At 39.0% G+C, this 25463-nt stretch overlaps 1 pseudogene; it reads left to right on the top strand.

Moving 5' to 3' along the window:
- The first annotated feature begins 3029 nt into the window (after window positions 1–3029).
- On the top strand, window positions 3030–4043 carry LOC128048207 (protein SET-like; annotated as a pseudogene).
- Window positions 4044–25463: the final 21420 nt, after the last annotated feature.

Genomic DNA, 25463 nt, shown 5'->3' on the forward strand with positions numbered 1-25463 from the left:
AAAACTCCCTTTTGAATGCTCAGTGTTAGCAAATAAACCTGTTACATTTCCTTATGACCCTTTGTACAACATATTCTGATGCCATCGGTAGTTTTCTTGGTCTGTACATTAACTGATGTTTATTGGCCTTCTCAATGTAAGAATTTCACAATGAAAGATGATTTATAATTTGCTTGCCTCTTCATACTGTATTATGAAATACAAAGATAATGATAAGGAACATGCATATGTGAGCTCCATGCTGAAAGTTTGCATTTTCTTAGCCAGGAAGACCCCTGTTAAAGTCCATTTCTAGGACTAAAAAGAGAATTCAGGCTGAGACCTCCCCTAGGATATCTCTGTCTAGTTCTAACAGAGCTAATGTAACCATAACAGAGATGAAATTTATAATAATCTTCACCATTTGGGTAAAGGTACAAATAGTGCAAACCCCATTGTAAGAGCACCAACTTTCTTGCCCCATAATTGAAACTACAATCTATTCCTTCAGTTCAGTTCAGTTCAGTTCAGTCGCTCAGTCATGTCCAACTCTTTGCGACCCCATGAATCGTAGCACGCCAGGCCTCCCTGTCCATCACCAACTCCCGGAGTTTACTCAGACTCACATCCGTCGAGTCAGTGATGCCATCCAGCCATCTCATTCTCTGTCATCCCCTTCTCCTCCTGCCCCCAATCCCTCCCAGCATCAGAGTCTTTTCCAATGAGTCAACTGTTTGCATGAGGTGGCCAAAGTACTGGAGTTTCAGCTTTAGCATCACTCCTTCCAAAGAAATCCCAGGACTGATCTTCTTCAGAATGGACTGGATGGATCTCCTTGCAGTCCAAGGGACTATTTCTTAGTCTTCCTATATTTTCAGTTTAGAGCTCTGGACATATTGTTGCCATCTTCTCTGCCCATAGGACTTCATTTACACCCTAAATGTTTTCAACTTGAGAGAATGCTGAACTGTATCTTTGCTAAGTACATTGACTTCATTTGAGGCATTAACAAGTATATGTTTTTATCCAAAGATGCACACCTGGAAGAACAAAAGTTTGTTTCTCATCTGAACAAACAAGTCCAGTGAAAATGATTTATTTTCGCTGTTTGGGTTGTAAAACCTAACGTTACCCTTCTATCTTAAAGTGAATGTTACTTTGAAGCCAGAGCCATTGCAGTTTAGGGTGGAGTTTAGATGGATAGCTTACCTCTGTTATCTCACTGTGCCCACATCAGAACTAGGAAGCAATAAACCCAGAAACTTATTTGTCAAACATGAGCTGATTGAATTTATTATTGAAAATAATCATAATGCTTTAGTCTTAAAGATTGTATATTTCACATTTCCATCACATATACTGCTTTATGTGATTTTACAAAGGTAAACTGGATCAACAAATGAATATATGAGTTCTCAAACAACTATAAAGCACCGTACCCAGTATTGTAAAAGACACATTATTCACTCTCACATTCCTGGGAAAAATTGCCAATACCTATAAAACTTAAAATTACATATCCCCTGATCAGCAATTGAATTTCTAGGAATTCATACTACAGATGCATTTGTGCATATGTAAAATAGCATGTGTAAGATGATTCATGCAGCAGAATTTGTACTGGCTAAAGATTAATGCTATTGATCATCAGCAAGTATTGGTTAAACAAATTAAACAACAGACAAGCCATGGAAGCAACCTAATTATCCATCAATAGATGAATGGACAAAGAAAACATGGTGTATATATATATATATATATATATATATATATATATATATATATATACACGATAGGATATTATTCAGCCATTTTAAAAAAAGGGACTTCCCTAATGGTCCAGTAGTTAAGACTCTGAGCTTCCACTTCAAGGGGCACAGGTTTGATCCCTGGTTGGGAAACTAAGATCCTACATGCTGTGTGGCATGGTCAAATAAATTAATAAAATTATGCTAAAAAAATGAATGAAATCTTGACATTTGTGGCAACAGCAACATGGGTGAACCTAGAGGGCGTTACACTAAGTAAAGTAAGTCAGAGAAAGATGAATTCCATATCATCTCACTTATATGTTGAATTAAAAACAAAACCAAGCTCATAGATACAGAGAGCAGGTTGGTAGTTGCCAGAGGCACAGTTGAGGGTGGGCAAAATGGATGAAGTGGGTTAAAAAGTACAAACTTCCAGTTATAAAATAAATGTCAGGACTTCCCTGGATGTCAAGTGGTTAAGACCCCATGCTTTCACTGAAGGGGCCGCAGGTTCAGTCCCTGGTCAGGGAGCTAAGATCCGGCATGACACACAGCACAGCAAAATAAAAAATAATAATAAAATAAATAAGTCATGAGAATGTAATGTTCCTCATGTGGCTACAGTTAGTAATACTGTAATGGATGTGTTACAGTTGCTAAGATAGATCATAAGAGCTCTCATCACAAAAAAAACCTTTGTAACTATGGTGTGTGCTTAGTCACTCAGTCATGTCCAACTCTTTGCGACTCCATGGGCTGTAGCCTGCAAGGCTCCTCTGTCCATGGGGATTCTCCAGGCAAGAATACCAGCATGGGTTGCCATGGCCTCCTCCAGGGTTCTTCCCAACTCAGGGATTAAACCCAGGCCTCCCGCATTGCAGGATTCTTTACCATCTGAACCACCAGGGAAGCCCTGTAACTATGATGATGGATGCTAACTTATTGTGGTTATCATTTCACAAATTATACAAATATCAAAACATGTTGTACACCTGAAACTAATATAAAGTTATATATCAATTATATTTCAACTAAAAAAGAAAACTAATTAGGTTACAGCTTTTCCTTAGACTATAAAAGAATAAGGATGTTGCTCTTTCTGTACTGACTAGCAACTTTGCCAAGATACAATGTTAAATGAAAAAAGAAAGATGAAGAACAGTCATTATCAGTGTTATATATGGTATATTTAAAAAGATGTGAAAGAAACTGATAGCAATAGTTGTCTTTTGGAAGAAAACTGGACCTATCTAAATGCCTCAAATTTGACTATTTAGGTTTTTACATTGATCCTAAGATATGGTGGCCATGTGGCTGAGATCACAGGCGTCATTATGCAGTGAAGAGTTACCCTTCTACTTCTTAGAGCTCCTCATATGTGTCTCTTCCCTTGGGTGGATTCTTGGCTTTTCTTGTAGCACAGACCCCAAACATCATTCTTCACTTCCACCCCAAGTGAAAAAACTGAAGAAACTGAGACTGACTCCTGCCTCCAAGCCAAAGGAAAGATCTGCTTTTCTGAACTTGCCTAAGGAAGGAAAAGAACAGCAAGGAGCAATTGAACATACTGATGAAGAAAATAAAACAGACCTGATGAACAAGCCAGTGCGGAGATTTTGAAAGCAGAACAGCAATACAACAAATTCTGCCAAACATTTTTTAAGAAGAAGTCAAAATTGATTGCCAAAATACAAAATTTTACGGTGACAACATTTGTTAACCATCCACAAGTGTCTGCACTGCTTGGGGAGGAGGACAAAGAGACAGTGCATTATTTGACAAGAGCTGAAGTGACAGAATTTGAAGATATTAAATCAGGTTATGGAATAGATTTTTATTTTGATGAAAACCCTTTCCTTGAAAATAAAGTTCTATTCAAAGAATTTCATCTGAATGAGAGTGGTGATCCATCTTCAAAGTCCACTGAAATCAAACAGCAATCCAGAAAGAATCTGATGAAATGTTCAAGTCAAATGCAGAATAAAGCCAGCAGGAAGAGACAGCATGAGAAACCAGAGAGTTTCTTCACCTGGTTTACTGTTCATTCTGATGTAGGTGCAGGTGAGTTACGAGAGGTCACCAAAGATGATATTTGGCTAATCTCCATTACAGTAATACTTGATTCCTGACAAGGATGATGAACAGGGGAAAGGAGAAGAAGGAGAAGAAAAAGGAGATGATAACGAAGAGGAAGAATTGGAAGATATTGTTGAAGTGGATGAGGATAAACATGAAGATGAAGATGATGGTGAGTGGGAGTAATGAAAGGAAGATTAAGGAGAAGACAAATGGAACACTAATGGATTCCAGTAGTAGTAGTCACTCAGTCGTGTCCAACTTCTTGTGACCCCACAGATTGTAGCCCACCAGGTTCCTCTGTCCATGGAATTCTCCAGGCAAGAATACTAGAGTGGGTTGCCATTCCCTTCTTCAGGGGATCTTCCTGACCCAGATATCAAACCCAGGTCTCCTACACTGCAAGCAGATTCTTTAATGTCTGAGCTGCAGGGAAGCCCTTCTTTTTTTAATTTTCTTCAGTCTGTGGAAGCAAGTTGCAGCCCTTTTTTTTCCTCCTCTTGTGCTTGGTTGCTCTGTTTTTGAGGTCTCTTTCCTTCTTTATACCATAGTTTGCAACTTATTTTGGGGAATAGATACCTTGAGCAGAACTCAGTTGAAAAAAACTTTTTACCCTCTTTCTGTTCCAAATTCGTTTTAATCCCTTCCAGCCTCAATAAAAACTTTATGTGATCAACACCACCATGTTCTGTGAGAAAACAGAAAAATCTTCTGCTCCCTCAGTTCTGTTGGAAGCTGGAGGGTGCTAGCTCCTATGTAGTAGTGTACAGAATTCTAGCTTTTTCACTCCTTTCTCTGAATATTGGACTCAGAGATTACACTGTGTATCTGTGTGAATATGGACAGTTAGCATTTACCAACACGTATCTGTATATTTTTCTCTAGTTTAAAACAAAAGACATTTTTTAAATGGGGTCATATACATCAGCAAAGTATGGTTTTGAAATGATTGGGTGAGTTAAGCGGACATTTTAATTACATGGCTTCTTCTCTGGCATATTTAGTTATACCGTTTAATGGACATCTTTGCAGATTAAGATAACACTTTTAAATAAAATTTTATCTTAATGAAAAAAATATAAAAATAGCTACCTTTCTAGGGAAAAGTAATAAATATCTTATTTCTATTCATCTCTCTTTTATATAAATATTTTACATGTGGGAAATGCCAAGTTATTTTCCAATATTCCAGCCAATTAGCAATTATCCAAGGCTTTGAGTGGCTGCCAGGTCCTTTCCATCTTGGGCTGAATCCAGGTGATATCTAAAAGAAATCATTCTTTCTTGCTTGCATGTATATCTTGTCAATTTTTCCAGGAAAAATATTTTGTAAAATCAATGTAAGTGTGGGAATTCCCTGACTGTCCAGTGGTTAAGACTCTGTGCTTTTACTGCTGAGAGTCCAGGTTCAATCCCTGGTTGGGGAACAAAGATCCTGTAAGCCATGTAGCATAGCCAAAAAAAAAAAAAAGAAAAAATCAATGTAAATGCATGTCTTTAAATATTAAAATGTGATGGAAAATAGATTCCCTGAGAGAAAACAAGACAGAATAAGAAGAATGAGCAAAAGAACAAAAGTCAAAGAAAAAAAAAAGAAAGAGAAATCAAGGTTTAAGTTAGTTAAGGCTTGAAGTAAGAAGGGTTACATGTATGCAGTGAGAAACTAAAAAGTCATTATTTTTTTAATCTTAAGAAACTTAGTGTCATTCTGAGGGTGATTTGAGATCCAGCAGCTGCAGAGAAAAGATCAAAAGGAAAAGAATCTCTTAACATTTTATCCCCAAAGGAAGAGCCATCTTCAATACCTGAGAGACCACAAAAGACATTAGGTAGAAAATCAGAGATTATATTCTAATAGTTCCTCTCAAATTACATGATTCGTTCAATCAAGAATATTTATGGCAGCATTTCTAATCCTACCAAGATGAAATAACTGTTAGCAGACTTGTCCTTTCACTGTAAACAACTGGAAAATTAAACAAAAATATGTGAAACACCTGGTTTTAGACCTGAGACAATAGACATTCCAGAACTTTGGTCACTGAGAGAAAGAATAGAATGAGTGATCCCTATGATCGCTTCAACTTTCTGCCTGGAGGCATTTTCCAACCCATAGCATGGGGAGGAAGGATCCAACAAGAGAAGAGCAGTTGCCAACAAGTAAAGGGAGAAAATTATTCAGGAAAGTTTGAAAATTTCATCATCAGTCAAGCAGTGAGACTAAGGTCCGTCTAGTCAAGGCTATGGTTTTCCCAGTGGTCATGTATGGATGTGAGGGTTGGACTGTGAAGAAGGCTGAGCGCTGAAGAATTGATGCTTTTGAACTGTGGTGTTGGAGAAGACTCTTGAGAGTCCCTTGGACTGCAAGGAGATCCAACCAGTCCATTCTGAAGGAGATCAGCCCTGGGATTTCTTTGGAAAGAATGATGCTAAAGCTGAAACTCCAGTACTTTGGCCACCTCATGTGAAGAGTTGACTCATTGGAAAAGACTCTGATGCTGGGAGGGATTGAGGGCAGGAGGAGAAGGGGATGACAGAGGATGAGATGGCTGGATGGCATCACTGCCTCGATGGATGTGAGTCTGAGTGAACTCCGGGAGTTGGTGATGGACAGGGAGGCCTGGCGTGCTGCAATTCATGGGGTCGCAAAGAGTCGGACACAATTGAGCGACTGAACTGAACTGAACTGAGAAAATAGAAATATATAAAATTTTGTGAATCATTTTGCTCTTATTTAACAAATTATAGCATAAACAAATACATATATACATAGATGTATTGCAATAACAATATCATTTTCGCTCATGTGAATTCTAATATGCTTTCTGGAATGCGAGGTAAAAGCATAGATTATACCCTCAGGTCATGTGGTTTTCATGCATGCAAATGTCAATCATTATGCATGTTGTGAAAAATTGTTCTAAAAGATTATTTTAATGAATACAGAATATATCATCTTATGATATATAGTAACAGTGATGTCCAAGAACAGGGCTTTGATTAGGTCATGAGGACCTGTCTTCTGCTTTGAGAATCCAAAGAATGAGTGTGAAAGTCAGACACACAGTAGTAATAGCAACAATGATAACAATAGGAATAACATAACTGTTGTTTATCAACTTTCATTATGTATACAGAACTTACACAAGGTGGCATTTAATCTCCATGACAGTCCTATGAGGTATATTATCATCACTATTAATATTTTACAGTAAGGAAACTGAGACTCCTAAAAGTTAAATGAATTTCCTATGGTAATTGAAGAAAATTTGATGCCAAACCTGATTCCAGAGATTATATTCTTATCCATTACACAAACTGTCTATCAAATCATAATAGGATGGCTGCCTAGGGAGCATGAAACTAGAACCAGGAGAGTGAAATAAATCAAATGAGAATTGAGTTGTCAGTCAAGATTCAGTACAGGAAACAAATAACTCCAGAAAATTTATGGGCAAGGGATTCAATAAGGAATCATTACTGTTGGAAGGAACAAAGGAGTAGGAGTGAAGGGGCTGCCACTGGAATTTCTGTGGTCTAGTAATAAGGAAGATCAGAAAGCTAGAACCAGAAAACCATAGCTGCTTCTACTACTTCTATAATTGCCTCACAACACCCATGAAGCTGGACACTAGATGCCAGAACACAGTCTGGCTCCTTATAGTCACCCTTTCAAACTCTTGATACATTTCTATGACTTGCTGGCCAGGAGAAACAGCATCAGAAAGACAGTTTCAAAGACTATGCAGTAGGGGAAGGACAATCTCTTTAAAAAATGGTATTGGGAAAACCAGACAGCCACATGTAAGAGCTAAAATGGAGGGGGTGAAGTCAAAATGGTGGAGTGGTAAGATGTGAAGTTCATGTCTCCTCACAACTAGGGCACCTACTTGACGTTGGTGGGGGATAGATAGGGACACCTAAGAGAGTGAGAGGAATGCCCAAGCTACTATGTAGGATGTGGGGGTGGGGGTGAGCAGGGAGTGGGGAGAGATGGAGGCAGGAAGGGACAGGTACCCTTGAGGGGCAACTAGGAGAGAGAAGGGGGATCCCACTACTGGAGGGGTCCACTCACGACGAGGAGAGAAACAGGGACAGGAAGGAACCCTCAGGGGATTGTGGGATGGGAGGGGAATGTGGCCAACATTTCTCCTGTCCACTTGAGCCCCAGAGAGCCTACTCGGTCCCAAGCCTGGTCCTCCACCCTCTGATGCTCCCTCCAATGCCCCCTTCAGGTCCTGGGAGCATGGGAGGGAAGAGGAGGAGAGGAAGAGTAGAGGTAAATGGGGTGACAGGGAGGGACCCTTAGGGACAGGAGGATCAAAGGGGAACACAGCCAGTGTTTGCCCAATCCACTTGGGCCCCAACAAGCCTGCAGCGGTCCTGGTCCTGATCCTCCACACTTGGAGATGCAAGGCTGCACCCTGCCCCCGACCCTTAGGGCCCTTTCCAGACCCCTGGGTCCTGAACCTAGGCCCCGCCCCCACCAAACATGAGCCCCACCTAATCCATACCCACACCTAAGCTCCAGCCCTACCACCACCAAGGCTTTTTCCAGAGTTTTGGGGGGTTTTATTTTTTGCCATTGTGCTTCTGTTTTATCTTGTTGATGTTATTTTGTTTCATTTCTATTTTTATTTTTTCTAATATATCTGTTATTTTTCTAATTCTATTTTTTATTCTTTGTTATTATTCTCCTTTTTTTTTTCCTTTGTGGTGTCATGCAGTTTGCAGGATCTTGGTTCAAAGGCCAAGGGTCAGGCCTGAGCTCCTGTGGTGGGAGCATCAACCTGAAACCACTAGACTAACAGAGAACCTCAGAACCCCAAAAATGTTTATCAGAGTGAGGTCTCCCAGAGATCCTCATCTCTGCACCAAGACCTGGCTCTACCCAACTGTCTGCAAAGTCCAGTGCTGAAAGCCTCAGGCCATACAACCAGTAAGACAGGAACATGGTCCCACCCATCAAAAGAATGAAACAACAACAACAAAAATATGTTACAGATGAAGAAGGAAGGTAAAAATGTACAAGACTAAATAAATGAAAAGGAAATACACAATCTACCTGAAAATGAATTCAGGATAATTATAGTAAAGATGATCTAAAATCTCAGAAATAGAATGGAGGAATAGATAAAAAAAAAAAATGAAATATTTAACAAAGACTTAGAAGAACTAAAGAACAAACAGATGAACAACACAAAAATTGAAATAAAAATGAAAAATAAACTAGAAGGAATCAATAACAGAACAGCTGAGGCAAAAGAATGAATAAATGAGCTGGAAGATAGAATGATGGAAATAACTGCCAAGGAGCAGAATAAGGGGGAAAAAGTCAAAAAGAATTGAGGACAGTCTCAGATACTCTGGGACAACATTAAATGCACCAATATTTGAATTATAGGGGTCCCAGAAGAAGAAGAGAAAGAAAAAGGGTGTAATAAAATATTTAAGAGATTATAGGTGAAAACTTCCCTAACATGGGAAAGGAATATCCACGCAAGTTCAGGAAGGACAGAGAGTTCCATACAAGATAAACCCTAGGAGAAAAACATACATATTAATCAAACAAACAAAACTTAAATTCAAAGAAAAAATATTAAGAGCAGCAAGGGAAAGCAATAAATAGCATACAAGGGAATCCCCATCAAGTTATCAATTGATTTTTCAGCAGAAACTCTGCAGGCCAGAAGGCAGTGGCATGATATATTTAAAGTGATGAAAGGGGGAAAAAAAAAAACCTACAACCAAGATTATTCTATAAAGCAAGGATCTCTTCCATATTTGACAGAGAAATCAAAAGTTTTACAGAATAAGTGAGCTGGAAACTAAGAGAATTCAGCACCACCAAAACAGCTTAGCAACAATGCTAGGGACACTTACAGACTGAAAGTGAGGATAGGGAAAAAGAAACTACAACAGTCTCCTGAAATCTCACCTCAGGAAACAAGAAAAATCTCAAATAAACTGTCTAGCCTTACACATAAAGCAACTAGAGAAACAAGACTAAAGACAACTTAAAATCAGTAGAACTAAAGAAGTCATAAAGATCTGAAGAGAAAGAAATGAAGAAAACAATAGCAAAGACCAATAAAATTAAAAGTTGGTTCTTTGAGAAGATAAAATTGATAAGTCTCATCAATTTTGATGAACCAGACTCATCAAGAAAAAAAAGGGAGAACTCAAATAAATAAAATTGATTTGGAGAAATTACAACTGATGCTGCAGAAATACAAAGGGTCATAAAAAACTACTACAAACAACTATGAGTATTACCCTGGTGGCTCAGATGGTAAAGAAGCTGCCTGCAATGCAGGAGACCCAGGTTCGATCCCTGGGTCAGGAAGATCTCCTGGAGAAGGAAATGGCAACCCACTCCAGTATTCTTGCCTGGAAAATTCCATGGACAGAGGAGCCTGGTGGGCTACAGTCCACAGGGTTGCAAAGAGAAGGACACGACTGAACAACTGTCACTTTCATTTTCACAAGCAACTATATGCTAACAAAATGGACAACTTGGAGGGAATGGAAAAATTCTCGGAAACGTACAACTTTCCAAGACTGAATGAAGAAGATTTAGAAAATATAAACAGGCCAGTCACAAGTAATGAAGTTGAAATTGCAATTAAAAATTGAATTGTAATTAAAAATCTTTCAACAAGCAAAAGTCCAGGACTATACAGATTCACAGGCAAATTCTATCAAGTATTTAGAAAACAGCTAACATCCATCCTTCTCAAACTCTTATAAAAAATTGCAGAGGGAAAAACACTCCCAAATTCATTCTACAAGGCTACCTGATACGAAAACCAGACAAAGATCACACACACACACACACACACACACAAAAGACAACTACAGGCCAATATCACTCAAACACAGATGCAACAATTCTTAACAAAGTACAAAGAAACAGAATCCAACAACACATTAGAAGGATCATATACCACGATCAAGTGGGATTTATCTCAAGGATGCAAGGATTCTTCAAAACATGAAAATCAACCAATGTGATACACCATATTAACAAACTGAAGAATAAAAACCATATGATCATCTCCATAGATGCTGAAAAAACTTTTGACAAAATTCAACACCGATTTACGATTAAAAACTCACAAGAAATTGGGCATAGAGGGAACCTATCTCAACATAATAAAGGACAAATATGACAAACCCACAACATCATTATCAATAGTGAAAAACTATAAGCTTTTCCTCTAAGATCAGGAATAAGACAAGGGTGTCCACTCTTGCCACTGTTACTCAACATAGTTTTGGAAGTCCTAGCATGGCAATCAGGAAAGAAAAAGCAGTAAAAAGAATGCAAATTGGCAAAGAAGTAAAACTGTCTGTGTGCATTTATGATACTATACATAGAAAATCCTAAAGATGACATGAGAAAACTACTAGAGTTAATCAAAGAATTTGGTAAAGTTGCAGGATACAATATTAATGCATAGAAGGCTCTTGCATTCCTATACACTAACAATGAAAAATCAGAAAGAGAAATTAAGAAAACAACCCCATATACCATCACAACTAAAAGAATGAAATATCTAGGAATAAACCTACCTAAGAAGGCGAAAGACCTGTACTCAGAAAATTACAAAACATTGATGAAAGAAATCAATGATGACACAAATAGATGGAGAAATATACCATATTCTTGGATTGGAAGAACCAATACTGTGAAAATGACTATGCCACCCAAAACAATCCACAAATTCAGTGCAATCTTTATCAAATTGCCAATGGCATGCTTCACAGAATTAAAACAAAAAATTTTACAACTTGTATGGAAACAAAAGACCCTGAATAGCCAAAGCAATCTCGAGAAAGAAAAATTGAGCTGGAGGAATCACGCTCCCCAGTTTCAGCCTATACTACAATGCTACAGTAATCATGACAGAATGGCATTGCCACAAAAAACAGAAATATCGATCAATGGTACAGGATAGAAAGCCTGAAGGTAGACCCACGCACCTATGGTCACCTAATCTATAACAAAGGAGGCAAGAATATACCATGGAGAAAAGACAGTTTCTTCAGTAAGTGGTGCTGGGAAAACTACACAACTACATGTAAAATAATGAAATTAGAACACATCCTAACACCATACAGAAAAATAAATTCAAAATGGATTAAAGATCTAAATGTAAGATTGAACACTATAGTACTCTTAGAGAAAACACACAGAACACTCTTTGACATAAATCATAGCAAGATTCTTTTTAGATCCACCTCCTAAAGAAAATAAAAATAAACAAGTGGGGCCTAATTAAAAGAATTTACACAGCAAAGGAAACCATAAAGAAGATGAAAAAACAATCCTCAGAATGGAAGAAAATATTTGCAAACAAAGCAACTGACAAAAGAATAAAATATACAAACAGCACAAGAGGCTCAATGTCAAAAAACCAAAAAACCCAATCAAAAAATGGGTGAAAGCCCTAAATAGACACCTCTCCAAAGAAGATATACAGATGGCCAAAAGACACATGAAGAGATATTGATCATTAGTTATTAGAGAAATGCAAATCTAAACTACAATGAGTTATCACCCCACATCAATTAGAATGGCCATAAGTGAAAAATCTATGAACAATGAATGCTGGAGAGGATGTGGAGAAAAAGGAACATTCTTGCACTGCTGCTGGGAATGTAAATTGATACAGCCACTGGAGAGAACAGTATGGAAGTTCCTTAAAAAACTAAAAATTATCATATAACCTAGCAATCCCATTTCTAGCCAAATCCCCTGAGAAAACCATAATTCAAAATGACACATGTACCCCAATGTTCATTGCAGTACTGTTGACAGTAGTCAGGACATGGAAACAATCTAAACATCCAACGATAGATGTATGGATAAAGAAAATGTGGTACGTATATACAACGGAGTATTACTCAGCCACATAAAGGAATGAACTTGAGTCACTTGTAGAGATGTGGCAGGACCTAGAGCCTGTCATACAAAGTGAAGTAAGTCAGACAGAGAAAAACAAATGTTAACGCACATGAGGAATTTAGAAAAACAGTACAGATGAACCTATTTCCAGGACACAAATAAAGATTCAGATGTCAAAAATGGACATGTGGACACAGGGCAGAAGAGGAGGGTGGGACAAACTGGGAGATTAGGATTGATCTATATACACTACCATGTGTAAAGGAGATGGCTAATGGGAGCCTGCTCTAAAGCATAGGGAGCTCAGCTTGGTGCTGTGGTGACCTAGAGGAGTCTGATGAGGGGGTGGGGTGAGAGGGAGGTCCAAGAGGAAGATATATACATACAGCTGATTCACTTCGTTGTACAGCAGAAACACAACATTATAAAGCTATTATGTCCCATTTTTTCTAAAAAAGAACTAAAGTAGACCACTCTCTTATACCATACAGAAAATCAACTTTAAATGGATTAAAACGCTATAAGAGTCATGTGTCCTCCTATCTGTTAAATTCTCAGAACCTATTACAGGGTTTAATACATATTTCTTGAAGGAAAAACTACTTAAAAATTTTTTGTTGTTGTCAGAAAAATCTGCATTCAAGTACTGGTGTCTCATCGTCGCTCAGCTAAAAACAAAAATGAAATTTCTCTCAAAAATGTTGGTGAGAATTAAATAATATATGTAAGGCACTTACCACAAGACCTAACACACAGCATTCAATAATGTTTGAATGGAATTCTCCAGGCCAGAATACTGAAGGAGAGTGGGTAGCCACTCCCTTTTCCAGAAGATCTTCCTGACCCTGTGGCTAAGTGAGAATTACTAAAGTTCTCTGCTTTTTTTGTTTTTGTTTTTAGATGCTAAGTCATGTCTGACTCTTTGCAACCCCATGGACTGTAGCCCACCAGTCTCCTCTGTCCATGGGATTTTCCAGGCAAGAATACTGGAGTGGGTTGCCATTTCCTCCTCCAGGGGAGGAGCTATCTCCTTTTTGTTGGAAAGGAGTGTTTTCTATGACCAGGGTATTCTCTCGACAAAACTCTGTTAGCTTCATTTTGTATTGCAGGGCCAAACTTGCCTGTTATCCTGGGTATCTATTGACTTCCTACTTTTGCATCCCAATCCCCTACAAATGAAAAGGACATCTCTTTTTTTTTCTTTCTTCTTTTTTTTGGTGTTAGTTCTAGAACTTGTTTTAAGTCTTCATAGAACGGGTCAATTTCAGCTTCTTCAACATCAGTAGTTGGACAATAGACTTGAACTACTGTGATGCTGAATCGTTGTTTGGAAACAAACTGAGACCACTCTGTCATTTTTGAGATTGCACCCAAGTACTGCATTGTGGACTCTTTTGCTGACTATGAGGGATTCTTGCCCACAGTAGTAGATATGACAGATTCCATAAATATACACACATTTATACACTCACACACAGACACACTCTTAGAAGAATGATGTTTCCCACACAATACTAATTCATTTTTTGGAAGAGTAGCATCTGATTCCTCTATCTTGTTTTTAGTTGCAGGGTGTTAACAGGGTGTTAATGTCTGTTAAACACATTATATAAAGAGCAATCTAGCACCAATCATTGGAAAGCTGTCTGATTTTCATTTTTGAATGATTTAACTGAGACATGAAGGAAGCCCTTAACATTTAGTTAGAATTTCTTAATATATATTGTGGAGGATTCTTAGATATTACTTTATTCTCTTTATCCTTTTCATGGATCACAGCCTTGTTGTAGTGAAAGGGCTTCCATAACTCAATGAAGCTATGAGCCATGTTCTGCAAAATCACTCAAGACAAATGGGTCATAGTGAAGAGTTCTGACAAAACATGGTACACTGCAGGGGGAAATTGCAACCCAATCCAGTATTCTTGCCTGGAGAACCTCATGAATAGCAGGAAAAAACAAAAAGATATGACATTAGAAGATGGGCTCCCTGGGTCAGAAGGTATCCAATACGCTACAGGAAAGAGCAGAGGGCAATTACTAACAGCTCCATAAGAATGAGCACTAGGCCAAAGTGGGAACAAACGCTCAGCTGTGGGTGTGCCTGGGGATGAAAGTAAAGTCCAACACTGTAAAGAAAACTATTGTATCAGTTCAGTTCACTTCAGTTGCTCAGTCGTGTTCGACTCTTTGCGACCCCATGAATCGCAGCACGCCAGGCCTCCCTGTCCATCACCAACTCCTGGAGTTCACTCAGACTCGCGTTCATCGAGTCAGTGATGCCATCCAGCCATCTCATCCTCTGTCGTCCCCTACTCCTCCTGCCCCCAATCCCTCCCAGCATCAGAGTCTTTTCCAATGAGTCAACTCTTCGCATGAGGTGGCCAAAGTACTGGAGTTTCAGCTTTAGCATCATTCCTTCCAAAGAAATCCCAGGGCTGATCTCCTTCAGAATGGACTGGTTGGATCTCCTTGCAGTCCAAGGGACTCTCAAGAGTCTTCTCCAATACCACAGTTCAAAAGCATCAATTCTTTGGTGCTCAGCCTTCTTCACAGTCCAACTCTCACATCCATACATGACTACTGGAAAAACCATAGCCTTGACTAGACGGACCTTAGTCAGCAAAGTATAGGAACCTGGAATATTAGGTCCATGAATAAAGGTACATTGAACATGGTCAAGCAGAAGATAGCAAAAGTGAACATCGACATCTTATGAATGAGTGAACTCAAATGGACGGGAATTGGAGATTTTAAAAATCACAGACATTACTTTGCCAACAAAGGTCCATCTAATCAAAGCTATGGTTTTTCCAGTAGCCATGTATGGATGTGAAATTTGGACTATAAAGAAAGCTGAGAGCCAAAGAATTGATGCTTTTGTGGTGTTGAAGAAGACTCTTGAGAATCCCTCGGACTGCAAGGAGATCCAACCAGTCCATCCTAAAGGAAATTAGTCCTGAATATTCATTGGAAGGACTGATGCTGAAGCTGAAACTCCAATACTTAGGCCACTGATGAGAAGAACTAACTCATTGGAAATGACCCTGATGCTGGGAAAGATTGAAGGCGGGAGGAGAAGGGGACAACAGAGGATGAGATGATTGGATGGCATCACTGACTCAATGGACATGAGTTTGAGCAAGCTCGGGGAGTTGGTGATGGACAGGGAAGCCTGGCATGCTGCAGACCATGGGGTCACAAAGAGCCGGACACAACTGAGTGACTGAACTGAACTGCAAATTACACATTGAAAAATGAGTGGATAAAGAAACTGTGGTGTATATATATATATGTATGGAATTTTTCTCAATCATAAAAAAGAATAAAATCTTGCTATTTACAACAACATAGATGGACCTAGAAGTTATTATGCTTAGTGCAATAAATAAGACAGAGAAAGATTTCACCTTATGTGGAATCTAAAAAGAAGAGAACAAATATAACAAACAGAAACAGACTCATAAATACAGAGAACAAACAGGTAGTTAGCAGAGGAGAGGGGAGTGGAGGATGAGTGAAATAAGGTGGGGAGGATTAAGAGGAGCAAAATTCCAGTTACAAAATAAATGAGTCACAGGGATGAAATGTACAGTTTGGGAATTATACTCAATAATGTTGTAATAACTTTGTTGGTGATCATTTTGAATGTATAGACATATTGAATAACTATGCTGTGCACCAGGAACTAACATAATGTTGTAGGTCAGTTCAGTTCAGTCACTCAGTCATGTCTGATTCTTTGCGACCTCATGAACTGCAGAACACCAGGACTCTATGTCCATCACCAACTCCCGGAGTTTACCCAAACTCATGTCCATTGAGTCAGTGATGCCATCCAACCATCTCATCCTCTGTTGTCCCATTCTCCTCCTGCCTTCAATCCTTCCCAGCATCAGGGTCATTTCCAATGAGTTAGTTCTTCCCATCAGGTGGCCGAAGTTTGGAGTTTCAGCTTCAGCATCAGTCCTTCCAATAAACACCCAGGACTGATCTCCTTTAGAATGGACTGGTTGGATCTCCTTGCAGTCCAAGGGACTCTCAAGAGTCTTCTCCAACACCACAGTTCAAAAGCATCAGTTCTTCGGTGCTCAGCTTTCTTTATAGTCCAACTTTCACATCCATACATGACTACTGGAAAAACCATAGCCTTGACTAGATGGTCCTTTGTTGGCAAAGTAACATCTCTGCTTTTTAATATGCTGTCTAGGTTGGTCATAACTTTCCTCCCAAGGAGCAAGCATCTTTTAATTTCATGGCTACAGTCACCACCTGCAATGATTTTGGAGCCCAGAAAAATAAAGTCAGCCACTGTTTCCCCATCTATTTGCCATGAAGTGACAGGACCAGATGCCATGATCTTTGTTTTATGAATGTTGAGCTTTAAGCCAACTTTTTCACTCTCCTCTTTCACTTTCATCAAGAGGCTCTTTAGCTCTTCTTCACTTTCTGCCATAAGGGTGGTGTCGTCTGCATATCTGAGGTTACTCCTTTTCCTATTTGGAACCAGTCTGTTGTTCCATGTCCAGTTCTAACTGTTGTTTCCTGACCTGCATACAGGTTTCTCAAGAGGCAGTTCAGGTGGTCTGGTATTCCCATCTCTTTCAGAATTTTCCACAGTTTATTGTGATCCACACAGTCAAAGGCTTTGGCATAGTCAAGAAAGCAGAAATAGATGTTTTTCTGGAACTCTCTTGCTTTTTCGATGATCCAGCAGATGTTCGCAATTTGATTTCTGGTTCCTCTGCCTTTTCTAAAACCAGCTTGAACACCTGGAATTTCACAGTTCACATATTGCTGAAGCCTGGCTTGAAGAATTTTGAGCATCACTTTACTAGCATGTGAGATGAGTGCAACTGTGTGGTAGTTTGAGCATTCTTTGGCATTGCCTTTCTTTGGGATTGAATGAGAGCAACCGTGCAGTAGTTTGAGCATTCTTTGGCATTGCCTTTCTTTGGGATTGGAATGAAAATTGACCTTTTCCGGTTCTGTGGCCACTGCTGAGTTTTCCAAATTTGCTGGCATATTGAGTGCAGCACTTTCACAGCATCATCTTTCAGGATTTGAAATAGCTCAGCTGAAATTCCATCACCTCCACTAGCTTTGTTCATAGTGATGCTTCCTAAGGCCCACTTGACTTCACATTCCAGGATGTCTGGCTCTAGGTGAATGATCACACCATCGTGATTATCTGGGTTGTGAAGATCTTTTTTTCACAGTTCTTCTGTGTATTCTTGCCACCTCTTCATAATATCTTCTGCTTCTGTTAGGTCCATACCATTTCTGTCCTTTATTGAGCCCATCTTTGCATGAAGTGTTCCCTTGGTATCTCTAATTTTCTTGAAGAGATCTCTAGTCTTTCCCATTCTATTGTTTTCCTCTATTTCTTTTCACTGATCTCTGAGGAAGGCTTTCTTATCTCTCCTTGCTATTCTTTGGAACTCTGCATTCAAATGGGTATATCTTTCATTTTCTCTTTTGTTTTTCGCTTCTCTTTTCACAGCTATTTGTAAGACCTCCTCAATTGTTTGTCAAAAAAAAAAAAATGTTGGAAGGAAAGAGAGAAAGAATTAAGCTGAGACAAAACATCTCTAAACTGAGGCTTATGGTCACCTACTTATAAGATGCATCCTCAAGTACATAGTATAAAATAACTATAGAGTTCACAGTGTAGGTGTCTTAATGTATATGTATTTGGTCACAATCTGATACCAACAAAAGTGTCCCTGATTCCCACTACCTTAAATCTTCCTTAAACTCCATGCTTGGAGTAAAGTTTCATAAAATGCATAATGGGAAGAGAGGCCTGGGTACCTAACATTTCCTCTACTTTCAGGGAAAACAGCTCTGACCATATAGAGGAGTCATTCTCATTTGCTCATTGTCTGTTAGTAAGACCCTTCCAGTTTGGTCTGTCAGTCATGGACAGCTCTGAATGAGATCACTGGATACTAAAACTAAACATTTCTGCAAATGTGATTCATGTTTCATTGGTTAACTGTCCCTTCATAAATGTTCATTTTTCAAATGTTATCATAAAACAGCTAGACTCTGATTACAGCCATGTAGGGGGTTTCCCAGGTGGCTCATTGCTAAAGAATCCACCTGCAATGCAGGAGATACGAATTTGATCCTCTAGGTCAGAAGATCCCCTGGAGAAAGAAATGGCCATGCACTCCAGTATTCTTGCCTGGGAAAACCCATGGACAGAGGAGACTGGTGGGCTATAGTCCATGCCATCATAAAGAGTCAGACATGATTTAGCAACTAAGCATGCATGCACTCACACTGACTTCTATCAGAAGTGATAGAAGTCAGTGATTGGCTTCTATCACTGAAGTAAACCAGTAAAGAAGAAGACAGATGAATCTCCTTTTTAGTGAAACAGCTTAAATAATGAAGATAAAATTTAGAAATAGTAAATGAGAACTTTGACTAATCTAATAAAAAAAAAGCCCTCTCAGAATTTTAGAGCTGAATGGGATTTTAGTGATAACCTAACCCAGTCCCTTTATCTGTAAAATGATGACACTATGGCATATAGTGCTAAGTGGTTTACCTAAGGAATACAACTAGCGGAGACTGGGTAGTGAGACTACTACCCAAGTCTATGACTCCTAGTCCCTGTGCCGCAAATCAGAACCACATTTAGTTGTAGCTGTGAGCATGAGAGAAATGATGTTTATCTTTTCTGTTTGAGGCAAGTAAATGTAAAGTATTTGCCCTCATTATAGAGTAGTTAGAAAATGTTTCCAGTCTTGCTTCTCATTAGGTAATTGACCATAATGCTTACAATAGAAGCAATAAAGCCTATACCATACTGAAGACTCTGAAAAGAAAACAAACAAACAAACAAACAATAGATTGAATCACAATGCAAATGCTCTACAAAATGTAGACTGATTGCTTATTGTTTTACTTCTCCAATGGAGACAAAAAATCAGTTGACCATGATGGAAAGACAATGATGAGTTGATTTGCTCATTTGTACTCTAGTCAGAGAGACCAGAAAATTACTAAGGTAAACTGAGAAATAGAAAAATTCTAAAATTATCTTGCCTGAATACTTTCTTTTTTGCATAAGCTCATCAAAATGCAATCATAACTGGTATCTCCAACATTCCGTTTCTAGGAGCCAAACTCTTTGCTCACCACATTGTCAAACAAATAAGCAGCTCTTATGGCTTGCTACTCAAGCCTGAAGAAGCAAAATGTTGATGTGAACATTTGGTGATAGCACCAGCTACCACCAAACTCACAGCAGAAAAGAAGGGTGGTGGGGAAAGAGTTTCCTGGGGGAAAAAATTTAGTGCAGTAATTGTGAAGGAAGACATCATTGCAGATCGAAAGCGGAAGAAAAGTTTGAATTCATCAGCCCCAAGTCCCTTTAACTCTATACCTTTTATCACCAATCTTCCACTAGGGATGTCCTTCTCTTGTCATATTATCCATAATGCTTTTCTCTTGCAGCCCCATCCTAACCCAAATGCTCCTGAAACAACCTGGAAGTCATTCCCTCTCCTTAGTGGAGGACAAAGGAGCCTGGCATGCTCTCGTCCATGGGGTCGCAAAGAGTTGGACACAATGAACAACAATGACAACATTTTCTATCTCTCTCTGCTCAAAGATTCATGGCTGGAAAAGGATTCTGGGTCAGATAAAGGGTGTTGTTGAAGAACAGCACTGGTCAGAGAAACCTAACTCCATAAGCAATTGTATCTCCATTAGAGATACGAATGGAGGTTTATGAATGTGTCTTAGCCATTAGAACAGAGAATACTTTCAATAAAAATTTAAGTGAATGAACTAACTTCTTAGTCCTTAACCCACTAAAATAGTGGGACATTGCTTCTCCATCATCACTGGGCTCCTTTCTTCCTCCTTACAGGTTTTCATCAAAATTTGATCATCCTTCATGATTTCCAGGAGATAATAATTTATTACCTATTCTGATCACACTAGCCAACCTTGTTGGCCAAGCCCACAGTGGCTCTCTGAGGCTTCCAGTCAGTGCTGAGGCACTACCCTGCCAGGAACCTCAGGCCTAAAGGTACATCAAGACCATCTCTTTGAGGTCAAGAAGAAATGCACAGTTCCTCTTGCAAACAGGACCAACCAGCTGGGCTCTCCCACCCAGGATGGAGGCCCTCCTTAATATGGAGATTCCTATCTGTTTCTCTAAGCTTAGCCTGCCTTTAGATTTCTGACTTTTCCAAATAAAAGCCACAAAAATTCCAGATTTATTTTGCATCCCTCCCTGCCTTCCCCAGGTACTGATACACACAAACTTCTATCAGGTTAAATGGATAAAATGGAAAGTGGAAAATGAAGGATTAAAAAACAACAACATAAATATCTCAAAATATTATCCAGACACATCGGTATGGGACCGGGTGCATATACTTAGAGCAACTGTAAGTCCTACAGGTTAATCCACTGACTACAAAAGTAGCATAAAACAAAGAATGAACGGTTGTTTGTGTCCTTCTTTAAACTCCAGCACAGAAAGAATTCACATTCAGTAACAGGTTCTTCAGTTTTGTTTTTTGGTCTAATATCCTTCTGCAATGAAAAACTTAAAGAAACTAATCTCTTCCAGAAAATGTTTGGATGTTAAGACAACCACCAACTCAAAAAGCATCAGAGCTACTTCAATAAAAGGATAGAGACTAGCTTTCAAGACACTTGGCCTACATAAATTTGTACTTTTAATTAAATTTAATGGCCTTTTTGTGAGGACAATGAGCATTATTAATTTCACATTTTAATATATTTTAAGAGACATGAAAACTTGGATAGTAAAAACATCTTTTTCTTATCCCACTAATGCAAAGGAAACTTTCTGGAAGGAATTTGTTTGGAATGAAAGGGGAAGGATTGGTGTGTAGGTAAGGCTGGGCAGAGTGGGAAGGTTCTTTAGGATTTATGGTGTTTCAAGATTAGCCACAGTGAAGCCATGAGAAAGGATGAAATTATGAGGCAGATTGATTAATTAGAAATACCATGGAAATAATTTATTTGGAAGGAAGGCCATCACCAAATACCTTACAATTTCTATTCCTTATTCTTAATCACTGCTTTACATCCTATGTTACCATGTATGTGCCAGAACAAACCTATACTTCTAGTCTCCAGGAGAAAAAAGGAAACACAAATAAGAACAACATTTTATAGCCATTTTAATGACCAGAACTCTCAGACTCCTTTCTGCCATCGTTTTCCTGTCACCTCTGGATTAGTTCCTATTGCAGCCCTAAGCAGGTCTCTGCTGTAGCTTGCACCGTGCTGCAGATAGACGCTTCAGAATTATGTGGGAGCGCCTAACTCTAAGGGCCTCCCCAGTGCACTGGTGGTAGTGCACCTGCCAATGCAGGAGATCCAAGAGACATGGGTTCAACCCCTAAGTCAGAAAGAGCCTCAGGAGGAGGGCATGGCAGCCCATTCCAGTATTCTTGCCTGGAGAATCCCTTGGACAGAGGTGCCTGGTGGGCTATAGTCCACAGGGTAGCAAAGAGTCGAACACAACTGAAGTGACTTAGCACGCATGCATGACTAACTTTAAACTGTGGGCATAACTTGTGAGAGACTAGTTAAAACACTATTAATCTGTATTACTGTTGTGTTTTTTAAATGCTCTTATATTTATAATTGTTCACATTTTAAAAATCAAATCATATAAAACAAAGATTCTTTCAAAATGAATATTTATGTGGCATTTTGTTTCAGGAAAGAGTAATTGTGAAATAGATGTCCCACTAATCCAAAGTCAGCTAACCTAAAGTTACAACAGTTGAGATAAACCATATTTTCTAAAATATTTTTTAACACCGTTTGTTCACTTTCAAAACTAATAAAAACAGCAAAAAATAACTTGTGCACCTTTACTTACCCCAAGCTCAAGTTCCAGTTTCATAGAACTTTAGTCATGTATATAATTCCAAAGACTAAAATGTCCCACCTTCTTCAAATGCTTCATCTTTGGACAAAGTTACACTTTTCCTATTAAACCAAGACAAATTATAAAAGGAAATAACTTGCTGTCATTGAGCCACTGTCAAGTCTCACATAGGACCTGTTCTGATACTACCTTCTGTACCAGATTTCACTACATGTTCATAAAATACAACTAAATTTAAAAAGACAGAACTCAAATCTATAAAGGCCCAATAATAAATTAGATAATAAATTCTAACCTCCAATAAGATTTTTCTGTTTCTCACCATCTACCTTTAAGCATGTCATCAAGTAAGGTGAAACAGGAACACAGTTCTCTAAGAAGTATGATTTCTTGAAGTGACTAATTACACCACAACATGAAGGCATAATTCCTCATATAAAATTACTAACATACCTGTAAAAGTCACCTGTCATATTAACCAGAAACCTCAAGAATGAAAGATACTCCTTTGAAAATGCTCAAATCTTCCTGTGTGTTAGGTACTAAAAATACTAAAAATATACCATGACATGTGCTCAGGAAAATTTCTTGCTACACATACTGAAATATATATCCCTGATCAAAGTGGTATGAAATAAGAATGCAGCTAAATTGGTTATGATGGCAAATATTAAGATATGTTGAATAACAACATGAAAGCTAGAACACACCCTGATTATTTTCTTCAGCACCAAATGGAACTGCAAATATTTTTTGAACCTGGTATCTTTTAAACTGAGGCAGAAAGATAATGATAGACATTCAATGATTCAATGCACTTTAAAATATCACTGTAATTGACAGAATGAATGTATACATACAAAACCTTATTCAAGAGGCTGTCTTTTCCAAATAAACTTTTTTTAAAGAAATGTTTCTCTCTTCAAATGTTCATTTTCTTGAGGAAAATATTGCTGTGTCTTCATTTTAATTATCAAGATTCAATCTGGCCCTTGCTAATATTAAATAGAAACATTCAGTTTATGTGCTTTGGGGAAGAAAATTATGGGATTTGGGGTTATGTTACATAGCCTGATGAAACCCTATCAAAATTACTCTTTAAAATTTCTCATGAAACTCACTTCACTGATAATTACATACATAAATAAACAAATTTTTAAAAATAAGATATCATTTTGTTAAATGACTTTATAATGTTAAGAACTGGAAAAGTTCCTCTAAGAACGGTTTGGAGCATGGCCACATGCCTGCATCAGGAGCAAGGCACTTCATCTCCCAGCTGCTGAGAGTATTGGTTGCTGATGGCTCATATCTGAGTCCTCTTCTGCATCTCACTCTCTGCCAAAGCTTTGCCCAGGGGCATCTCACCTTTAAGGAATGGTCAAAAACAGGGTACAAAAACACGCCCCCTTGCCTATATTCAGGTTGACATTGAATGGAAACTCCAGATCCAGAGCCCCTATGCGGGTTGCCTGTGGCCTCCACTGCAATGTGTTCACAAATCAACTTCTTCCTCTGCTTCCATCTTTCCAGTACAGATGTTGTTCCCAGTAATTATGCACATAAATCTCCCATTGGAGTCTCTTTCCCAGGTAACTCGATTTAAGACAGTTGACATTGAAAGTCGTCCCAGAAATAAGATGCTAAAATGGGGTTTTGGAATTTCCCGTTGGCCCAGTGTTTAAGAGTCCACCTGACAGAGCAGGGGACACAGGTTCAAAACCACATGCCACAGAGCAGCTAACGCCACACGCCACAGACACTTTAGAGACCAAGTACTGCAACTACCGCACCCCCCTCCTGCAACTAATGAAGCCTGGCACGCTCTAGAGCTCTGCAACAAGAGAAGCTGCCAAAATGAGAAACTCACACCACAACGAAGTGTAGTGCCTACTTGCAGCAACTAGAGAAAGCCCCTGTGCTCTGTGTTCAGTTGCTTAGTCATGTCCCACTCTACAACCCCATGGACTTCAGCCCATCAGGCTCCTCTGTCCGTGGGGTTTTCCAGGCAAGAAAGCTGGAGTGGGATGCCATTTCTTCTTCCAGGGAATCTTCCTGACCCAGGAGTCGAACTGGCATTTCCTGCATCAGCAGGCAGACTCTTTACCACTAAGCCACCTGGGAACCCCCAGAGAAACACCATACACAGCAACAAAGACTCAATGCAGCCAAAAATAATAAATAAATAAAAATTTTAAAAAAATAAGTGGCAGTTTTGGACTTGGATCCCTGCCAGCCAGCTGCCAGTGAGAGGCCCATTCCTAGCCCAGAGAGGACTGATAGCACCTGGTTATTACTGTGGCAATGTGATTACTAATTTGAATTTCATATGGCTCAGTGGTAAAGAATCTGCCTGCAATGCAGCATAAGTGGGTTCCATCCCTGGGTCTGGAGGATCCCCTGGAGGAGAAAATGGCAACCCATTCCAATCCCACGGACAGAGGACATTGGCGGGCTACAGTTCATGGGGGTTGTAACGAGTCTGACACGACTGAGCACTCAGATGCCAAAGCTGTGCCCCACTTGGTTACCTGAAATTGAAGTAAATGAATTAAACAAGAGCCTTTTGCATTTAATTCATTAGATTCTATCTGGTTATAGTTTAGGCAAGACTGCCACCTCCTGGAGAAGCTAATAAATACTGGTGACTGAGGCGTTCCCATCTATTTGGGAATCAGCATTAGGAAACTGATTGCATCTCCAAGCCACCTCAGTATTTCTCCATGAGGTTAAACCAATTCCTAACTTCTCACAACCTCTGTGAAAAAATTTTTCCATAGGACCAAGAATTCAAAGAATTTGTGCATCACGACTTTTCTTAGGTGACAAGAAAACGGTAATTTAAGTTT

The sequence above is a fragment of the Budorcas taxicolor genome, chromosome 5, assembly GCF_023091745.1.
Source record: "Budorcas taxicolor isolate Tak-1 chromosome 5, Takin1.1, whole genome shotgun sequence".
NCBI lineage: Eukaryota > Metazoa > Chordata > Mammalia > Artiodactyla > Bovidae > Budorcas > Budorcas taxicolor.